Here is a 17,482-nt window from a genome sequence, read left to right as displayed (position 1 = left end):
TCCAAGAACTTATAAAATGTAAAAGTAAATAACTGTACATTTCGATAAAATTTTGCTATGATAACTTTGTTAATTATCAAACTGGATTGGGTGGGATATCCCAAAACAAGCTTTGCATAAAGGGAGATCCCAGCAACTGACATTTTATGTTCAACTCATACGTACATACAAATGTTAAAATAAATCCATCCACCACTCGTAATCTAAATATATGATGGGCAACATATTTTATTTTGGACTCAATCGAAATACTTTTGTTTTACGCGAATTTACAAGAAGGCACAACAAATTTTTTTTTTCGTACAGTTACAGAATTTTTCCGCTTGATGTTATTGTATTATTATTCAACACGATTTAATTATACATTAACGGTGTACAAAGTATCACAGATAAATTTTATTAAATTATTAATTTATGTTGTAAATAAATTGCAATACTCAATTAATAAGCATACAAAACGGATCGTTTTTAACGATGACCTTGTATATCAGGATATGAATAAAAACGAAGATATTTTAATTTAAAATCTTTGAATATATCTTGATGAATAAAATATTTTCGTTTTCTCTTGTAAATTACCCATATACATACATATAAATTAATCAACACATCTGAAAAACACTTCTGTTATCTTGATAAATTTGACCGTTCTGACGCTTCTTCTAAAAATGAAAATACTTACCATATTTTAGCCAAGAGCGACGCACAACGCCAAAGCCCCAAAAGCACGTGTATGGTGCAACAATACCTGGAGTGTGACCTTGTGCCGTAAGGATGTTATCCATTATTTCCATGACCGTTTTCCAAAGCGATTGGAATACCTTCTGATATTTTAAGTGTGATTTTTATAATATGAGTACTCGCGGTCCCGGCTTCGTATGTGTGGATATTTATTTTGACATAAACTTGCGGATATACTTAAGCAATTATAGCATTCGAATGTTGAAAGAATATTTAATATCGGTCCAATACTTTTTGGGGTAATTCGTTATAAACATACTAACATACAAATCTACTCTTTATTATATAAGATAGAACTGTCAAAATATTTCGCAGCATTCTTCTGGCATGCCAGCTACATCAGATAACTTTAATTAGTTTTATCTAAGTGAATATAAATCAGAATGCGACGGAATCAATTGAAAATTGTCAAATTTCATTAAGAAACCTGAAATGTAAATCGGTTTAAATATAAATTTGTTCATCGTACACTTCCACAATATACGTAGAGTTGATGTTATTTAGTTCATATAACAATACTTTATAAGACCTATATCTTCAGGAAAATACAAAAACAAATATGATTTTTCTATCCACGCCTGTTCCGGTACTGTGTAACTTTCTTACGATTTCGTACGATAGCCGATTTTTGCATCCAATGTCCGTAGCGATGGCGTCGCGGCCTTGGGTTGCGCGTTACAAAAAAAATAAAATAGTATTGTGATCTAGAGTCAATGTTTCTATTCATAGATAATATGCATCTTGTTTATAAGAATCCTCATGACAAAAGACACCTTACCTCACCTACCTTACTATAATTTTATCAAATGAAATGATTCGATATTTCATACTACAACTTTGATTTTCTTTCAACCAACTCCAAAAACTGCCAAACAGTATGACTCCTGAAAATCGAAAGGTTAGCTATGTTGAACACCACGAATGAACAAACATACAAACGCATACATTCATTACATTTATAATGTAAAAAGAGGTTTCAAACAACAAATATGTAAAATCATTATATAATTGACGTCAAGCATGATGATACCACTGTAACATTTGATCAGGCAAAAATCCATACACGTCATTAAATGAATCAGGCCTCTAAAGAGTCAGGTAGGCCTTATGATGCAATTCGAATCATAATCATGTTGCAATTAAGGCGAATATTAGGGCAGGATAGCTGCCCTATCCTAGTAGATTCAGGATGCAACTCTCATCCCTGAGGCTATCCCTGTGCGCATATAACACTTATACAGTGGAGGACGCCTGCATGTCTTCGAAGACCCCAAAAGTCGACAGCGTGTGTCAGGCGCAAACAAACAAACAAAAGATCAAGAACGAGCTAGATAAAACAAGACTCAGACGTGAAATGTTAAAGTTACTGGCTTTTAATAATGGCTCTAATACAAAAAAGCCAGTACAGAGTTTGAAGTGATTTTGTAAATATAAATTCCTCTTAAATTTCCATTTCAAGTATTTCATAAAAGCTCTCGTTATATTTAGAATGATTTTCTTTTAGTGATATTTTTATTATAAACTGTTAAGACCTGAAAAATGTATAGCACAATTGGCAGATAAAAAAAAAGATGTGTGTTAAAGATGCCATACTAAAAACATCGGAACATGCTTTTGCAGAGCTATTACTTATCCATTTTAACTACAGCCCTTAATTCGATGTCTATCTTTAACAGCAGAAGAAATTAGAAACTATATTAATTTCAAATTATCTAACTAATTAATTTATTTAATAAATAAAATTAACTACTCAACTGTTAGAAACATGGAAATGATCACCAGCATTGGAAGGATTAGTATAAAGTTCTAGTTCAATTTCCATAGGCAATTTGTCAGCATAACACGCAATTATACGAGACGAGGATAAAAACAATTCCATAAGAGTTTATCGGAAAATTATAAGACAGGTCTTTTTCCATTTGGGTCAATCGGTTAAGTTTTCCGATGCATATTTACGCGATATACCAATTGATCATTATTGATAAAGTAAGAATGCATCAGCAACAAAAGAAAATAATCTGTTGTCCTTAGACAACTTGCTCGATCTTATAGCCAAAAATTTATTCAACATGACCTGACATCGAAATAGAATTAAAGATGTTTATTAGTAATCTTACAAGTACCCTACATATTATAAAACAAAACACTTAGACAATATACGGTTAGAATAACTTTATTTCTCATATGAATTAAACAAAATTCGCTTACTGAGAAAAAAACATTACAAGACTAAATAATTATTACTAGAACGCACAGAAGGTACTTATACAAAAATTCACAAAACAAATACAGTAATAAAAATGCAGGTAGACACAACAGACTCGAAACGGTCAACCAAGCAAATACATAGGTTTATATACAAGGCCCAAGCAGATTACATTGATATACAATATAATAAAAATCAATAACTAACCTTAAAATATATAACTAAAATATATTATAGTCTGGGTAAAAGCCAATTTTAAATGGAAGCTGGTTATAATCAAGTTGTGATATTTGGTGTTTTATCCTTATATCAATTTTAAAATATATATGCCATATAATGGGTTTTCCTTGTGGTTATGAACTATTTTATGGTATTTACAAAGTAATTAAATTCGATAAATTTTTGAATTATTACGTGTCGATTACCTATATATATTGTATGATTATTTTAATTGGGGAAATATTTTTTTGTAATAAAATGGATTCGATTCTCATCCCTAATGTCCTGTCTTCGATTTCTAGTCGTGTAGGTTATCGCATCGTCTTAATAATAAAAAAACGATCATCCGTTCGTCTTTTATTATCCGGGTGTGGTATCTATAGAGCCACTCGTTACTGATATGTAAGTTCAAGTGTAACTATACAAGTCTAGCCTTGAGCAGGAAACCTAATTAATTTGCTTTGACCCTGTGACTTGTCTTTTAGAAATAACATCTTTAACCATTAAACTATTATGTCTTTCTCTACTCCAACGTAAGATTTCCACAAAATCATTCTGTGTATTTAAAGATTATAAGTATATAATTATTAATATACGTCATTCTTATTAATTAAGTTCCGCGCTCTCTTTCAGACTGAACAGGAAACATCCTCAATATTAGAAACATGTCTACCAATTTACGTGATTTGACACAGCTACAGCGTAGCGGGAAAAATATGAACTAAAATGTAAGATAGGTTGCTTATTTAGTTCTGGACATGTTCTTGGTTCACCATAGGTTTGAGAAGTTGTTTGACTTTATTTTTAAAAAGACGCGAACGTCTCGTCCAAGCACCAATGAGTTTTTACTGTGTGTAATTGCCTATTGGATTATATACGTAATAATTGTCGTGATCTGTCACTCATACGTATTTGAATACTAGGGATAAACAGTTTACAGGATAAATGCAAATTAAATGTTAATATAATGAATTATACAAATAGATTGCTGGATGTCCAGTGTCCTACTGTTTATGAATTTCCAGTTATATTGAAGGAAGCCTTAAAAACTATTTATTAATCTACACTAATATTATGAAGAGGAAAACTTTGTTTGTTTGATTGTAATGAATAGGCTCATAAACTACTGGACCGATTTTAAAAATTCTTTCACCATTCGAAAGCTACATTATCCACGAGTAATATAGGCTATATTTAATTTTGAATAAAAAAAGAGGTTCCGTAAGATATTAGGGTTTTTCGGACACAAGGTGTAAAAAATCAACAAAAAAAGTTACTTATTTTGCGTACCCTGTCTAAACTATTAAAGATAGAACCATAAAATGTATAAATATCTACAAAAAAGTCCGCGACACACTATAACTATCTATGTCGAGTGAGGCGCAATAACGATAAATGATATAGGTACATGGCAAAATGACGTTTGCCAGGTCAGCTAGTTACTTATACAAATATAATAAAATTATTTTGTACTTTATTTACATTTTAAATTTTATAAACATAGTTTTTTATTAATATTCATTAAATTCAATATGTAATTTAAACTTAAATGTGTATTATTTTTTAAATATATTTAATCTTAATACTTTTACTTAAATATTTTGTAATGTGTCCAATTCATACAAATCTTTAAAAATATTGAGCTGCGACAAAAACGTTTAGTTTTCAACACATGTATCTTTTAACCTTCAGTGTTGTAGCTTTATACAAGGTTTGACCCCGTAATGTATGTAAGTCCTCTAAGTTTGCAAACACGCTGACTAAAAAGAAAACAACATAAATGTTTTAAAAACACGTCAGAATACCAGTTTCTCAGTCAAATATAAACATCTACCTGCAATTATATTCTTTTATGAGCCTTACATTCCATCACCAATAGGTAAAAAAGTTAATATGTGTCTATTTATTTAAACATATGTATTTAAATATAAAAAATATAAATTACGTTATAATTGGATTATCGGAAAGACGTCTAGGAACAAAAATTTAAATTATAGTAATAATTGTATACTCTGTTATTCAAGAATTACGCAAGGTCAATATGGAGTCGGCTTTTTAATAAACTTAAAGCTTTAATGGAGATTCAGGGCATGTAGTCAGATTATATGATGATCGATGGACCATAATGGTGTCCTGGGGGAGGCGCAATTGGGAAACGAAACAGAGGAAGCCCGCTCACGAGATTGACAGACGACATGACTAAAACAGTTGGCAGGAGCTGGATGCAACTCCCCCAAAACCGAGATACCTGGAGATCCTTGGAGGAGGCCTTCATATGTGGCTGATTTTGCTGAAAATATATATGTATAAAAGGATTAACTTTACTTGGTTTAAAAAGTTTTAAAAGAAACAAAAAGTCTTTTTTTATTTTATTTATTTATATATATCTCTGTTGTATGTTATACGTTGCTGTTTGTACGTTCACATATTCTCAATGGCCTCACTAAAAATCAGTGCTGTGATCTCAAGGGTCTTCATGTCCTGTTCGACTACTGAGTGAGGCCAGATTATCACTGCGCACTTTAAACTGTTATTATTATGTCTAAGAGCCTGTTCAAATAGCTGAACTAAGCGAGTGTTAGGTTCAACTCATTACCTATAGGTGTATAGTGTCGCTACCTAAATATAAATGCAATTATTACAAGCTAGCATAATTAAGCAAGCCACAGATTATACTTAGCTCACGTGCTACGTTTTCCTTGTACAGCACGTGAAGCGATAGAATATTTATGGTGTACGCCCATTATACAATTACCTAGTAAGTACGGTTGATAACCTAAAATTTAAAAAAAAATCGCCATCAGGCAACCAGGATACCTAGATATTTGCCCAGATTAATTTCACATTATTTGGAATAGAATCAATTCGGATACCCGCAACCTCACGACGGCAGTCTTGCGGCTGCTTTTAAGGATCATCATGAAAAATTCGAGACAAAAATTTCGTTCCACATAATTCCAGTAATTATTATAACGACTGTAATATCGCGGACTATTCTGTAGTATGTGTGCACAATTATGGAACAAACATCTACTGCTTAGGACTAGGCTGTTCTTTTATTCAACAACTTCTTCTAATACATTAACGTTTTGTCTGATTCATTTGAAAGGAAAAAGTTTTTTCATAAACACTTTAAATATGAAAAAAAAGTTTTTGTTTAATATTTAAAGTGTTTTCTTCTATGTACAAAGTTTGCAAATAAACTATTTAATGAAACACTTGGCAGCGAACAGCGGAAAAGTGGTTTTTATCACTCTGGTGTATATTTTTTATTAAGCTTTAAGAGAAAATCAAATAGCAATATTTGAAGCCACATAAGATCAGTGTTTTTCTACTAGTGTCGTTGGATCCCCGGCTCTGCACCAAATAATTTGTCTGTCTATGTGCGTCCTTAACACTTAAGAGAAAACATCGTTATGAAACCCGCATGACTTAGACTAGGTCGGTAGGTCGGAAAATAAATAATCACAAAACATGTACCTATAAGGTACGGTTACTGATTTTTTTTATTTAAAGCGTTACATGCGACAGACTTACATATATCTGAGTTGTTTGAAAAAACTATTTTTTCCCTCAACATTCAATAGACTCCTAGTTTAACTCCGCCCATGATCATCAGCTACTGTAACTGGCAAGTAGTCTAATTAACGCATAATGCTGGCACTACATGCTATGGTTCACTGGTTAGGAATACGCAGGTGTGCATAAACCAGATTCTACCGGTAACAGGTGATCAGGCAATCAGGCTTCAAGTGCATAGCAATATTCAATAATTTGAAACTGTAATAAAGTAACGATTAAAGGCTTTACACGGACAACTGCGACCCGTACACTTACAAGTTATATACCTGAACCTTCTTAAATTATTCTAGAGATTGGTGGAAACCGCAATGAATACTACTTCAGGAAATTTCTTCTTTTATGAGTTTATCGCCAACAGACAGACAATAACTGGTACCATAAAATTTTGACGATGCTGTCACTTTTTTTGTAGGCATTATCAAGCTAAGTATATATATCTCTCTCAGTGTCATTCGACCCTTTTTTTTAGATCGACTTTGCAAACCCGACTATTACGAAAAAGCCTTTTCATTTTTCGGGTTTATAGCACCATGACGCTTACAAATAATGTGGCTTTTTAATGATTAAAGAAAAAGTGTCGATTTTCATTTTATTGTAATTCTATTTTATTTTATTTTAATTCGTTTTCCTTAATTTATTTTAGTTAATTTTTGTTTAGCTTCGTTTACATTCGTATATTTTCATTCATATTCGTTTATTTTCGTTAATCTCCGTAAATTTTCGTTTGTTTCCGTTAATTTTCGTTTATCTTCTTTTACATTCGTTTATTTTCGTTCTTCTTCGTATATTTTCGTTTATCTTCGTTTATTTCCGTGAATATTCGTTTATTTTCGTAAGTTTTAGTTTGTCTTTGTTTATTTCCTTCAAATTTCGTTTATCGTCGTTTTTATTCGTTAATTTTCGTTTGTCTTCGTTTATTTTTGTTTATCCTCGTTCATCTCCGTTTATTTTCGTTAATTTTTGTTTGTTTTCGCAATTTTCGTTCATCTTTGTTTATCTTCGTTTATTTCGGTTAATTTTTGTTCATCTTCGTAAATTTTCGTTAATCTCCGTAAATTTTCGTTTGTTTCCGTTAATTTCCGTCAATTTCCGTTTATTATCGTAATTTTTCGTTTATCTTCGTTTATTTCCGTCAATATTCGTTTATTTTCGTAAGTTTTCGTTTATCTTCGTTTATTTCCGTCAAATTTCGTTTATCGTCGTTTTTATTCGTTAATTTTCGTTTATTTTTGTTTATCTTCGTTCATCTCCGTTTATTTTCGTTAATTTATGTTTGTTTTCGCAATTTTCGTTCATCTTTGTTTATCTTTGTTTATTTTCGTTTATGTCGGTTAATTTTTGTTCATCTTCGTAAATTTTCGTTCATCTTCGTTCATTTTCGTTTATCTATCGATTAAGGTGCGCTGTGTGTTCCTCATAGATGTATCACGGTTTCACCATACTCCAAACTCAAGGTACTGGTCCAGAGGCCTTAACACGAACTTGAATATTATTTTTTACCGAACTTTTAGAAATAGGATATTTATTTATAATATTTGTTTTTGTCGGACACACAGTTTTCTACACTTAAAGCATTCAGAAAGTTGCTGTTGTTCACCTAAAGTAACATTTTAATTTACATAATTATTAATTGACCGGTCACAAAACTAGATGAAAGAACCAATCATAAACGAGGTGATTCCTCCTTTGGTAGTTTTTGCTGCACCAGTTCCAAGACACGGTCTGATGGAGACCTCTGGTTATCGTAGCGTGAGTGATAACGTTCTTTTTTTCTAATTTCTTCGTACAAATAATACATGCCTCGTGAATTTCGTCGTGTAGTGTTAACCGCGAAATAACTAAACGGGGTATTACAAATGACGTCATATTAATTTTGTTTTGTCATTCGCCCTCATATTTGAGGATAATTCAGACTTAAAACTAACCTGATTAATGATTAGAGTTCGAATAGCCAAGTAATAGCAGATTAATTAATACAAGCCCTATAAGTATCTTAGTATCTTATTATTTAGAAGGATGATAACTCATCCTATTTATATTTTAATTCGGTAACCCGAATTAAAAAAATATTTACTCTCTGTTTGTTTAAGTCCCATACTATACATGTTAGTATATTTATATGTACTTATATAAGATAAAACATCTCTGGGCTGTCATACTGTAAGCATCGTAATTGTGTAGCTCCGTATTATTGAGTGCTAAAAATAATTTCGTACACTGTTCTTGAGACTGCGACGTCACAAAACACAAATTGAAGTGTCGTCCGTGTAGTGGAACTACCGATTTCACACAATATCACGTAAGTTCTTGAATTTCAACAAAAGTATCTCCAAAAAGTGATAATTAGAGGTTAGAAATCCACCAATCATATTGAGCATAGACAAAAGATCAATGACATTGACACTTGTCACAGTAACAGTTAACTAGTGTTGCCAGAGCAAGTAAATAAAAACTACCACTAATTACGTTCCATAACACGCAGATTTAGTTTACAAGAATGGAGGATCAGTTTCAACTATTGTTTGATAAAATGAAGAATGAAATCTTGAACCAAACAATAGAATTGAAAGATTCGATAACAAATAATATAATGGAGAGATTAGACGAAAAACTTCAACCTATTATAACAGAAAATAGAAACTTAAAAATAAAAGTAGAAAATCTCGAAAAGGAAGTAGAAAGTTTAAAAAGAGGAAAGAAGCAAAACAATTTGATAATGTTTGGAGTAAATGAAGGCGAAAGGTCTACACAAGAATTAATACAAAATACAATACATATTTTCAAAACTGACCTTGACATACAATTACAAGAACATGAGATAAACAAAATATATCGTCTAGGAAAGGGAAAGTCTTCTGGAAAACCAAGACCAATTCTGATTTCCTTTACGAGCGAATGGAAGAAGAATGAAGTTATGGGAAAGAAGAAAAACTTCAAAAATGTATATGTTACAGAAGACTACACAAAGGAAGTAATAGAGAAAAGGAAAACGTTGCAGGCGCAGCTAAAAGAGGAGAGAGAAAAGGGAAATATCGCGTACCTGAAATTTGACAAACTAGTAGTAAAAGGAAAAAATACTAACATAAATAAGGAAAAGCGCAAAAGAGAAACATCATCATCCCCACAAAACAATGCTCAACCAAGGAAACAACAAACTCTAATGCCGCCGATTAACAATAGACCAAATGCTTTCGACGTAATGAGGATTAGAGCTAATTCTCTTTCGTCTCTTCCCGCTAAGACAACAACTAACAAAGAATAACAATTAACTGTCGGTAAACGGAAAAATAAACAGCTCAACATGAACCAACATAAAATAACAAAACAAAATACTTCCCCAAGCCGACTGGTCATCGTGGGGAAAAATGACCACGACCCTCTAAAGGAAAAAAATAACACTAACATGAAAAACAAAGTAAATGACATCCACATAGCAACTATTAACTGTCGATCTCTTAGAACACCTGAAAAACTCCAAGAACTAGAGCTGGCAATAGAAGAGTTAAAGTGGGATATTATAGGTATTAGCGAAATGCGCAGATTTGGAGAAGGTATAGAAAACCATGGCAAATACGTACTACATTATAAAGGGGAGACGCCCGGGCTGTATGGAGTTGGATTCATGGTGAAAGTAAATCTAGTCAACAACATAGAAGAACTTAGTGGATTCTCGGAACGTATTGCAATCCTTAATATAAAACTGCCCGTGAACGGAGATAAAGAAGAGAGATGGTCTATTATACAGGCATATTCACCAACTGAATCTGATAAAAAAGAGGACGTAAAAACAATTGAGGAATTCTATGAAAATCTCCAAAACGCTATTGATAACGCACACAAAAACGTCATCGTGATGGGAGACTTTAATGGACAAATTGGGATTCAAAATAGTGGGGAAGAAAATACCATAGGAAACTATGGGTATGGAAATAGAAGCAAAAACGGAACAAGACTAGTAAACTTTGCACTGGAAAACAGATTAAGTATTCTAAACAGTTTTTATAAAAGGAAACCATCAAAAAAATGGACATGGATCTCACCCAATGGACAATATAAGAATGAAATCGATTTTATTATGTCTAATAATAGAAAAGCCTTCAAGAACATTTCGATCATAAACAATTTAAACTTCCACACAGACCATAGGATGGTTCGAGTTGCGATGTCAGGAATGTTCAAGAAAACAAGACGATTTCAAAATAAACAATTAGCGGTACAATACTCAGGTGACCCTAAACTATTACTTAATAATCTTCAAACATCTCTAGATGCCGCGGAATTAGAGAAGAAAGAATATCCATCGATACAAGAAAAGTACAACCTATTACTAAATCAACTAAAAACAGTAACCAGAAAAACAAACAAAAGTATCAAGAAAGAAGTCTCACTTACAATCAAACAATTATTACAAGAACGAAAAGAACTTTTACGACAAAAGGAAATTAAAGGAAACCGCCAAAGAGTAACAGAAGTAAGCAAAAAGATCAGTGAACAACTTAGGAAAGAAAGAAAAACTAAAAGATCTAATACAATGAAAAGTTACATAGAAAAGACAGGAGGAATAAAAAAGGCATTGAAGGAGTTAAACTACAAAAAGGACTGGATACCAAGTATGAGAAAGAAAGATGGTAATAGTACAGGTAAAAGACTCGAAATATTAAAAATCGCTACAGAATTCTACCGAAACTTATACCGAAGTCAAAAAGAGAAAGACACTATAAAAGAAAACGACGAAATAACTAATGAAGAATATATACCGGAAATAATGAAGGAAGAAACCATAAAAGCAATAAATACACAAAAACTCGATAAAGCCCCTGGATCTGATCTTGTTACAAACGAACTTCTAAAAGCAACGTTACCAGTAATCGCTCCAAGACTTACAGATATATTTAATGAAATTATCAATACGGAAAACATTCCAGAGGATTGGACAAAATCTACAATTATACTACTACATAAAAAAGGTGACAAAGGAGATATAGCAAATTACAGACCAATCAGTTTAATGTCCAATATTTACAAAGTGTTTTCAAAAATAATATTATCTAGAATCACAAACACACTTGAAGAAAATCAACCCAAAGAACAAGCTGGATTCCGTAGACATTTTTCAACAATAGACCACATACACGCCCTTAGACAAATACTCCAGAAATTTAAAGAATATAACAAAATTTACTACATAGGGTTCGTGGATTTCAACAAAGCATTCGACACACTTGAACATAGATTTATCTGGGACGCACTAAAAGATCAAGGCGTACATGCAAAATACATACGGATACTGAAAAACGTATACACAAAAAGCACCACACAAGTAAAATTAGAATCTATAGGCGAAGAATTTCCGGTTGAGAGAGGTGTACGCCAGGGAGACCCAATTTCACCAAAAATATTTGCAGCAGTTCTGGAAATGATATTCAGAAATCTGGATTGGACGAATAAAGGACTAAATATAAATGGCGAAAATCTGAGTCACCTACGCTTTGCAGACGACCTAATCTTATTTTCGGAAAACCCGAAAACCCTAAAGGAAATGTTGCAACAGTTAGCGGAAGAAAGTGAGAAGGCAGGCCTGTCAATGAACTTAACGAAAACAAAAGTAATGTCTAACTCCTCACAAACAGAGTCCATAACAGTAAATGATGAAGAAATAGAGTATGTAAAGGAGTATGTGTATTTGGGACAGTTAATATCTACTGAGGAATGTATGCAAAAAGAAATAGAAAGAAGAATAACTAATACTTGGAAGAGATATTGGTCACTCAGTGAAGTCATGAAGAACCAGGATATGTCTATGAGGAACAAGAGGAGAATATACAATATGTGTATCTTACCATGCTTACTATATGGGTGCCAAACATGGGCATTGACAGAAGAACAAGCAAGGAAAATAAAAGTTTGTCAGAATGGAATGGAGAGAAGCACAATAGGAATTAAAAGAAAAGACCGAGTTAAACTAAAATGTATCAAAAACAAAACAAAATTTAAGAATGCATACACAACATACAGGTGCTTAAAGTGGAGGTGGGCTGGGCATATGATAAGAGAGAAGAAGGAGAAATGGACGAGAATAATAACTGAATGGCAACCACGAGATAGTAAAAGAAACAGAGGCAGACAGACTAGAAGATGGGAGGACGACATCAAAAAAGTGGCGGGCCCAATATGGACGCGCATAGCGAAAAATAGAACAGAGTGGAAATCTTTAGAGGAGGCCTATGTCGAAAGACAAGCTGAAATGTAGAAACGACCGTTTACCGATACCTGATTTATGAAAAGAAAAGAAACTGTTAAAAGTTATAAACGTATTTGTAAGGAAAATTACTGTAAAAATAAGTTCAGCAATAAAGGCTATTTTATTTTATTTATTTTATTTATATAAGATGGTCAATAAAGTTATGTTTTCCTATTGACTTTACATAATAAAATTTATAATTTCGTACTTATTTATTTAAACTCGTTTTTAACGTGATAACGGTACACTTACACGTGCCGCGTTTTTTCGTCTGTTGCTATTCGCCTAATTCACCACAGATAATATCTAACGAACTCCACCGATACAATATTTTAAAATTAAATTTTGTAGTAACCGGACTGTAAACCATGCAAAGTAATTTTATTATTTGATAAAGACATAATATTTTATTATTGTTAAATTTTTTCCAATGGATTTAAATTAACAGGGGTTAAAATATTACTTGCGACGCGAGAATTTATTTTATTTATTTACAATAATATTTAAATAACGTTTTTACAAAATAATTAAAACTTTAATAATCTTAAATAAAATGTTATAATTGAGCGTCGTTAGTCGTAACACCGTAATAAACTGGTTAAGATGTTAAAATTATTTACAAAATAATCTTGAAAAAGAACAAGTGATTGAAACAATGCAGCCGATTCCGAAAGGTATGAAAATCTATACAATATTTGTAATGAGAGAGAGACACGTTTTATAAAAACAATCGCTTTTTTCTCTTCCTCTAGTCTCAGCACTTGGAAACGCAGTCGTAACCTGCTTCCCATAAAGTATGAAAACAATATTTACTAGATTACGTTACCAATTTTTCATTATTCTACCTTTCAGTTATTAAAAGGTCCTAAAATCTACGAAATCCAGATATTATATTTTTACTAATCATTCGTAAATTTCTTTTTAGTCAAAGGAAACTATTTAGACGAATTGAATAGAAATCATTTCTCTTTGGAGTTTGGGTATTATTTCTGTTAATGATTAAAAGATCAAATTTATAATATATGGACATCATGTTGGACATTGGACATTTATCTAATTCCTTACATGCATTTTACGTTTTCCTTTATGACTTTTAAGCCGATCCGTTTAAGAAGATTTTCAATAGAAAGTTAGATTTCTGTTTATTTTGGAAGAAAAAAACATTATATTCACGCTAATAATAATCAATATATGGTTTACATTATTATCACGGCAGATATACATAGACAGTAAATTGATCGTCATATAGCCAGGAATCTGCAATTATTATAATTGAGCTTCAATTACTTTGAAGTGCAACAATGACTGTACACATAATTAATGCGCACACGACTGTTAATATATCTTTGTAAATAATATAAATAAATTGAAAATACGTAGTATTTATACGAATTTAACAAAGTTATAATCTAAAGAGCAATGTTGGCCTAGGCTTCAACGCGCGACACTCATCAGGTCATAGTTTCGAAACTCGGCACTAATAGACTTACTGTCTATATGCATTTACCACTCACTCATACGGTAAAGGAAGGCATCGTCAAGAATCGAAAAAAACGACGACGGCATGAGTCAAGCATAAAAGATTGACCAACTTAAAATTAATCATCTATTAAAGAAATCTCGCGAGATACAGTTTCTAATTTCCAGACCTAAAAGGCACACTGTTACTATGCAAAGGCATGCATTACATTGTGATAATTTATGCTTAGTAGCATATTTCGCCCATAAAGAAGAAGCGGAGAGGGCCAGGGAAGTCGATCCCGCAACCCATCCGCGCTGCCGTAGGAGACCACAGCTTCGCCGTTGCACTGTGCAACCCCATGTGTAATCCCGTCACGCAGTCACTTCAGCGGGGTAACAGGGGTTCATACTTCTAAAAGAAGGGGTGCTGACGTATCCCTGCGAGCATTGAACCACCACTATGTTGAACCACCACTATGTTGAACCACCACTATGTTGAACCACCACTATGTTGAACCACCACTATGTTGAACCACTGAAATATTTCCGAACCAATTCTTCTTAAAAGGCAGGAAACGCACACGCGTACCCTCTGACACTGAGGGTGTCTATGTATCACTTTACATCAGATGAGCCTCCTTCTGGTTTGGCCCTTCTTGTATAAAAGAAACCTTAATTAATTTATTACAAAGAGAGGAACGTCTGTATTACTGCGTTGCTTTGCGTTATTTACTAAAGTAATTACCTTAAACAGCTACTGCCAATATCAATGAAGTTAAATAGCTTAAATTAGTTATAGAAATATGAATAAAAATTGTGCCTACTATTTTCCAAGAAAATGTATCCCGTTTCAGTTTCTTCTTTTCTTCGGTTTATCTGAGACATACCCGACAACACGTGTAAGTTTTTACGTGACTATAATATATTTATTTATTGAGAAAGATTTACAGCTACTACAGCATTACTTACAAAATAAAATGTTTTTTTTTATATTTATCAAAGAAAGGCAAAAAATAAATAAAAATTGGTTAAGTAATACTTAACAGTTTACTTACTTATAAAAACATATGATTTTTTAATTGACTTATATTTTTTTTATGATTATTTAATCCACTAAGGAGTTCAGATGTCATAGCTTTTTTTGCCGACGCCACACTTGAGGCGAATAGGTCAATATCACAAGTTAAACTGTTGAACTTACTCGCCGCCCTAACCATAAAGCTTTTCCCTCTGTAATTGATGTTAACTTTAGCTTTAGGTAATTTACATATAATTAACGAATACTACAGAACAAGTGGCTACGTATTCTGTGATATTGAATCCCTGTTCTTTAATGATAATTATCTCTGATTCAACTTTCAACTCAAACTCCGATGGATACACTTCTTTAACTAGCGATTCAAAGTATAAAGGTGAAAGAATCTTCAGTAATGGTTGTAACGCAAGCGGCGTTACCTCGCTCTGAGGCGTTCCATTTAAGGCTTGAAGTGCGAGAGCGCGGAACGAGCGATACAGAGGCAGAATCGGCCTTCGCGTTCGGCAGCGTTCGTTCGTTAAAAAAATGACATATGTAATTTATGCGTAGGTACAAATAAATGTAACTTGATCAATTCAATTTCCATTTACCTCCTCTATATCCATACAAAATATCTATCATACAAAATATAAAAGTAAAATTTTCTTTTGAAAACTGCAACCATTCCTTCAGTATTTTCTTATGACGTTGTTACGTTCAACTATTGTATGAGTTTTGAGTAAACCGACTTTACAGACAACCGATTTGTTTTGTAAACGTATCAGTGATTTTTATTATAATGTTATTTGTATCATCTAATCTCTCCTTTAAAATTTAAATACTTACATAGTATTTAAAAATAACCTATTTAAAAAAATTATACTTGCATACTAACTCAACTACTACCAAATTATATTACAATTAAAAATAAAAACATCTGACAACTCTCGGTCGTCCAAAGCTGCCGGTGATACCGCCACGAACACGAAACACGATGTACGATTTTAAATTCACCTTATTAAGATGGCACAGAATTAGTACATACAATGATCTTCATATAACCATTTGCTCATTAATATTTAATTACATGCATTAATATTTATATTAGCGACTTGACAAGAATGTGTTAAGAACAGACTCATCTCGTTTAAACACAATAAATATGTCAGGTTTCTCATGCGAATGTCCATTTTAATTATTATTGTTAAAATATTTATTGAGTGGTATTATATTTTTATAAACACTAATGCTTTTAAGAATATTAAAAAGTAAGTATTATATTTATCTATTTATTATCACTTTTCTTAAAACACACATTCCTTCCTTAAAATAAAAAATCTTATTTACCAATACATGTAAATACATATGAGAATATTTGTAATTTTGGATAAAGGATATTATCAAATATAGCCGCATTTTTGTAAATATGCGTACATCACCTTACATTATTCTGTTCATTTTCTGATGATGATATTTTGTTAGTAAATTTAATCTTTCCTTAATAAGTAAGTTATTACATACTACATACTGCATTATCCACGAGTAATATAGCCTATATTACTCGTGGATAATGTAGCTTTCGAATGGTGAAAGAATTTTTAAAATCGGTCCAGTAGTTTTATGTCCTATTCATTACAAACAATAAAAAGTTTTTCTCTTTATAGTATTAATGTAGAAAAAACAGTTGAAACTGAAAAAAATAGATAGCAGTAATTGTTATTAACCTGACAAATTAATAAATATTTAAACTTTTTTAAAACAACCTTAATGAGACTCATTTAAAACGTCGTCAAACGTCTAGAAAACCTGTATATCATCCAAATCTACAGACAGAAGGTTCTGATTGAACATAACAAAAAATAACGCGTCGACTTGCAACCGTACTACGGCTTTTATGGTTAAATCAATGTGAAATTTGAAATTAGTTATACTGTTGTCTTATACAAGGCCATGTTCTTAAAGATATATTTTAAAAATAAAAACAATTTAAAAAAGTAATCTTAAGAAATAATGGAAT

This window comes from Pieris rapae, chromosome 8, assembly GCF_905147795.1.
Source record: "Pieris rapae chromosome 8, ilPieRapa1.1, whole genome shotgun sequence".
In the NCBI taxonomy this organism is placed as follows: Eukaryota; Metazoa; Arthropoda; class Insecta; order Lepidoptera; family Pieridae; genus Pieris; species Pieris rapae.
Note: the sequence above shows the minus strand (reverse complement) of the source record.